This window comes from Arachis duranensis, chromosome 6 (genome assembly GCF_000817695.3).
Source record: "Arachis duranensis cultivar V14167 chromosome 6, aradu.V14167.gnm2.J7QH, whole genome shotgun sequence".
Taxonomy (NCBI): domain Eukaryota; kingdom Viridiplantae; phylum Streptophyta; class Magnoliopsida; order Fabales; family Fabaceae; genus Arachis; species Arachis duranensis.
The window spans coordinates 30074319-30080624 of NC_029777.3; positions in this window are offsets into that span (position 1 = coordinate 30074319).

The window sequence follows — 6306 nt, forward strand, 5'->3', positions numbered from 1 at the left end:
TATATTGAAAAACATATAGGAAAAAGAAAACAAGAAATTCAAATTTTTTAGAAGGATTCCAGGAATCTTTCAATGTTAGCCTAAAGCTCCAATCCAAGGGTTAGACATGGCTTCATAGCCAGCCAGTTTTAGGATGGAATTACATGCATTGTGGTGATTAGTTGAAGCCTTAGTCCAAAAGAATTTGGATATGGCTTTACAGCCAGCCAGGCTTCAACATGCTTCATGAAACTCTAGAATCAATTCTTAAAAATTTTGAAGCCATAGAATGATTTATTTTCAAAATATTTTTTTTCCGAAAATTTTTTTGAAAACAAAACAAAAAGAAAATTACCTAATCTGAGCAACAAGATGAACTGTTAGTTGTCCAAACTCGAACAATCCCCGACAACGACGCCAAAACTTGGTGCACGAAATTGTGATCATCAACAATGGCGCCAAAAACTTGGTAGCGCTCTCAAACGTGAATCACACTTAGTCACAACTCCGCACAACTAACCAGCAAGTGCATTGGGTCGTCCAAGTAATACCTTACGTGAGTAAGGGTCGATCCCACAGAGATTGTTGGTATGAAGCAAGCTATGGTCATCTTGTAAATCTCAGTTAGGCGGATAGTAAATGTTATGGAGTTTTCGAATAATAAATAAAACAGAAAATAAAGATAGAGTTACTCATGTAATTCAATGGTAGAATTTCAAATAAGTGTGTGGAGGTGCTTGTCCCTGTTGGATCTCTACTTTCCTACTGTCTTCCTTCAATCCTTCTTATTCCTTTCCATGGCAAGCTGTATGTAGGGCATCACCGTTGTCAATGGCTACATCCCATCCTCTCAGTGAAAAAGGTACAAATGCTCTATCACGGCACGGCTAATCATCTGTCGGTTCTCGATCATGTTGGAGTAGAATCCCTTGATTCTTTTATGTTTGTCATCATGCCCTACAATCGCGAGTTTGAAGCTTGTCACAGTCATTCAATCCCTAAATCCTACTCGGAATACCATAGACAAGGTTTAGACTTTTCAGATTCTCATGAATGCCGCCATCAATCTAGCTTATACCGCGAAGATTCTGATTAAGGAATCGAAGAGATATGCGCTCGGTCTAAGGTAGAACAGAAGTAAACTTGAGGTACAGCAGAGCTCCACACCCTTAATCTATGGTGTGTAGAAACTCCACTGTTAAAAATACATAAGTGATGAAGGTCCAGGCATGGCCGAATGGCCAGCCCCCAAACGTGATCAAAAGATCAAAAAAGACAATCAAAGACACTGAATACAATAGTAAAAGTCCTATTCATACTAGACTAGCTACTAGGGTTTACAAAAGTAAGTAATTGATGCAGAAATCCACTCCCGGGGCCCACTTGGTGTGTGCTTGGACTGAGCTTGAACTTTACACGAGCTGAGGCTTCTTTTGGAGTTGAACGCCAAGTTGTAACGTGTTTTTGGTGTTCAACTCTGGTTCGTGACGTGTTTTTGGCGTTTGACACCATAATGCAGCATGGAACTGGCGTTGAGCGCCAGTTTTTGTCGTCTAATCTCAAATAAAGTATTGACTATTATATATTTCTGGAAAGCTCTGGATGTCTATTTTCCAACGCCGTTGAGAGCGCACCATTTGGAGTTTTTTAGCTCTAGAAAATGCATTTCGAGTGCAGGGAGGTCAGAATCCAACAGCATCAGCAGTCCTTTGTCAGCCTTCTTATCAGAGTTTTGCTCAGGTTCCTCAATTTTAGCCAGAAAATACTTGAACTTATAGAAAAACACACAAACCCATAGTAAAGTCCAGAAATGTGAATTTAGCATAAAAACTAATGAAAACATCCCTAAAAGTAGCTAGATCCTACTAAAAACTACCTAAAACCAATGCCAAAAAGCGTATAAATTATCCGCTCATCAATGATCAAGAGAAGCCTGAAGAGGGAGAGAAGTAGCCATAATTCTCAAGAAAAGGGAAGGAAACAATAGAAGAACAAACCAAGGAGCAAAGGCAGGGAGTGAAGACTTTCACACCTCCATTGCCATATCCTCAAAGGTTCAACAAGGAAACCAAGGATCAACACTTCCCCAAATTCCTTGAAGTCTTCAAGAAATTGGAGACTAATATCCCTTTGGTTGAAGTATTAGAACAGATGCCTCTATATGCCAAGTTCTTGAATGAGCTCATTAACAAAAAGAGGAGTTGGCATGAGAAGAAAACTATATTACTTACTGAAGAATGCAGTGCATTAATCCAGAAAGGGCTTCCCCCAAAGCTTGAGGACCCTGGAAGCTTTTTCTTACCTTGTACAATTGGCAACATAAGCATCAATAAAGCAATGTGTGACTTAGGAGCTAGCATCTATCTAATGCCCTCTTCTCTGATGAAAAGGCTATGCATAGAGGAGGTAAAGCCCATACAGATGTCACTAGAGCTAGTGGACAAGTCTGTGGTATTTTCCAAAGGTGTGATTGAAAACCTTTTGGTCAAAGTGGATAAGTTTATATTCCCTATAGACTTTGTGATTCTAGACCTAGATGAGGAAAAAAGCAATTCCATCATACTAGGAAGACCATTCTTGGCTACAGCAAGGGCTATTATAGATGTGGAACAAGGGGAATTGAGCATGAGAGTGTATGATGAAAGCATAACTCTAAATGTCTTTCCAGAAACACAGCACTCTAATGAAAAGAAAGAATGCATGGGGATCCACAAAGAAGACTTATAGTGGAAGGATGAAATCAACAAGACACTCATTAATTCCCTTCAAAAGCAAGAATTAAGCAATAAGGCAGAACAAAAGGAGAATGAAACTGTACAGAGTGATGGGGGAAAGCAAGAAGAAAATGAAATGTAGCCCACTATCAAAGGAGAAGGATCACCAAAAAGAAGAAAGAAAATCAAGAAAAAGGGTCAAAAGGGGTGGAAGAACAAAAAGATCCCAACTGAGGGATTTTCAAAGGGAGATAAAGTACAGTTAATCTACCAACAGTTGGGGACAAACCAACAAGCTGAGGACTACTACACTGTCAGTAGGATACTCTCATTGGAGCATGCAGAAATTGAACATCAAGGCACTGGAAGAAAGCTCACAGTGAGGGGAGACAAGCTGAGACACCTCAGTCATCAACCACCCTGATGAGGGCCCAATGTCAAGCTAATGACAATAAAAGAGCGCTCCATGGGAGGCAGCCCATGATTTAAGATTCTTGACTTGTTTTGAATCCAATAATCCATGATCCCTCTAACATGAATTTAAATTCTCATGAATATATCTGATAATTGCATGCAATGTCTTGAAGCATATTCTAGATTTCTAAGTTTGGTGTGCCTGAAGGCACTCCAAAATAAATTTTTCAAGCTTTCTTATAATATATTCTTACTTAATTGGGTGGAGCATATAGCCAAACATTAAGTTTGGTGTCTGCACATGCATTGAATTTCAGAAAAATCATTTTAGTTCATAGGATCAAATTTATGAATAGATGGATCATACAGTGTTTCATTTTAGGAGTTTACGATACAAAATAAAATGTTTCTTATAATGAAGGTAACAATTGTGATGGATTATTTGCATTTTACAAGTTTGGTGTTCACCAAATCTTGGTTCACTATCTAAGAAGCACAATTATTTCTTTATGAATAAGGAACATGTTAATGGTTTAAATGCTTATCACTACTCCACCGTGCCACTCTTAAATTCCAATGCTCACCATTTCTTTGATTTAATTGAATAGGAACAAGAAGATTGCAAAGAAGGAGTTTAAACCAGGACAGCAAGTACTTTTATATAACTCCAAGCTTAAGGTTTTCCCTGGCAAGCTCAAATCCAAATGGACTGGCCCATACTTGGTGACAAAGGTTTTTTCCTTATGGAAGCCTTGAATTGCTAGATAAAGCAACAAAGAGTCATTTCACAGCAAATGGTCACAGGGCAAAGCATTACTTGGGAGGCCAATGGGACAAAGAAAAGGATGTCCAAAACCTTAATTGAGCAAGAATGAAAGATGTTAAGCTACTGACAATAAAGAAGCGCTTGTTGGGAGGCAACCTAACCTGAGGTAGTTTTCTTTTCTAGCCATTTCAAAAAAAAAAGGTTAATTAGTTTTATCTGAAGTACAAGGAGCTAAGTTTGGTGTTGCACACCAAAACAATTTAATTTAAGGTAGAATAAAGGATGTTAAGTTTGGTGTTCTACCAAAAATCTCATTTGAAACATATTCTCATCTTCTGCATAAAGGTTTACTAGCTCTAAGCAGGCAGACAAACTATTTAACCATTGCCTGTTTCTAGTTTAGCTTTATAACCTTTAGCAAAGACAAAAGAATTCATAAATGGTTAGCTTGTTGCATCAGAAACATTGGCAAGGAATTAAGTTTGGTGTTCCCACACCAAAGTAAGTCTAAAAGCCATACTCAATTCATGCATACTAAGCATTTGCCTAAGGGCTTGAGAAGCAAGCAACTTTTGAGGATTATGCAGGAAAACAGCCAATAATTGGAGACAGTCTGCATTATGACTCAAAAAGGGATACAACAGAAGGAAGAATGAAAGGCTGCAACCCAATAAGTTGTATTTGCATCTAATCCCTGTTGCTGTAAAATATTTTAAAAAATTGGGAATCCCTATATGTCTGGCTAAAGTGTTCATTTAGTTGTAAGTAGAAATGCTTGCCATGAATGTTGATCTACATAATGTTTGTCATCCATTATTAGCTTGAATTTTGTGTTATTTCCTTGTTGTTTGAAAAAAAGGAAAAGGTTTGAAATAGAAAGTGAATATCCAATGTTGTAGAAATGTGAATGAAAGTTAGTGGTGGTATTTGCTTGATTTAATGAATAGCTCATAAATAAATGCTACATAATAACATGATTCCTTGAAGTATGAACTAGCTTGCTATTACAAAGTCTGCTATTAATGAAATTCCCTTGAGAAAGAATCAAAACAACAAAAAGAAAAGAAAGAGAAAAGCCAATAATTGGCAAAGAAACAAACAATAAGGCTAGACACCAATAGCTTGGACCCTAGGACATATGCCTGTGGTGTTTGTGTACTAGGATATGCTTGGACAAGTAAGCTCTGAGGAGTATTTTGAAACTTGGCCACTTAGATCAACTGATTTGGGATTGCCAACTAAAAGTCCACTATCAAGAGTAACTTAGCTACAAAACACTTAGTGATCCAAAGAGATGCTAGGCATCAACGCTCCTAGGAAGAAAATGTGAGCCTTGTGTTTGTGGTGAAGAGATGTTGAGCAAAACAAAGCCAAAGGCTGCTGCAATATTTACCACCAAGCTTTCAATGAGTAATAAGCTCTCTAAGCAAAACGAGAGAGGAAAAGTTAGCAAGGGATCAAGCAAATTCAAAGCATTGTAGCAGCAATCTTATTGAACCTTTGGGGAAAACATTTTCTATATAGCAGTAAGTAATAAATGAGCTACCATTTTCTGCATAAAACCCCATAAACCAAGTTCAACTATCTGCTAAATAAGGATATGCATACTTCTCTGTTTCATTTCATTTTCTCTTATGTTTGATGCTTGCTTAGGGCCAAGCAAGGTTTAAGTTTGGTGTTGTGATAACAAGTCATCTTATGCTAGCTTTTCAAGCATTTTTCACTTGTTTCATTAGGTTTTTGCACTTTCTTGCATTATAAGTAAGTGGTTTGGAGTGGATTTGCATGATTTTGTTGAATCAATCAACCATCCTTTAATTGACACAAAATCATGAGGTTTAAGCTAAAATTGGTTTTTGAATGATTTGTAAACCTTGTGAATTTGGTGATACTTTGATTGGTTGTTTGATTACTTGTAAGTGAAGAAAATAAAGAAATTAGGAAAGCGTGGCCTAAGGAAGAAGAAAAGCGTGGCACATCAAGGAAGAAAAGCTATAGCGCTCTCTGAAAGAGATCAGCACTCTCTATGAGAGCCCTACTCAAACCCAAGAAAGCAAGGGGCAAGGAAGCTGTGCTCTCTCACTTAACCCAGCACTACTCAAGGCCAAGGAAACAAGGCAAAGGCAATAGCACTCGGTTAACACAAATAACTTTATCGGGCATAATTTCAATTTAATTCAAGGTGAAATGTTTGCTATTGGAGGCCACAAGGTTCGAACCCATGTGCCTAGGGGAGGAAGAAGCACTCCTTTCAAGGAAAACAAGCAAAAATTGGCTAAAATGCATTCTTGGAGGTTCGATCCAAGGAGCTGGAGGAGCGCTACCCTTGGTTGTTCCTAAAAGTTGGCGCTGAAGTGCTTCCACCAGAGCTCGAACCTGAAGCCTCACCCCAAGCAAAGAGAGCTGCGCTCTTCCCCTTCACCGAGCGCTAGC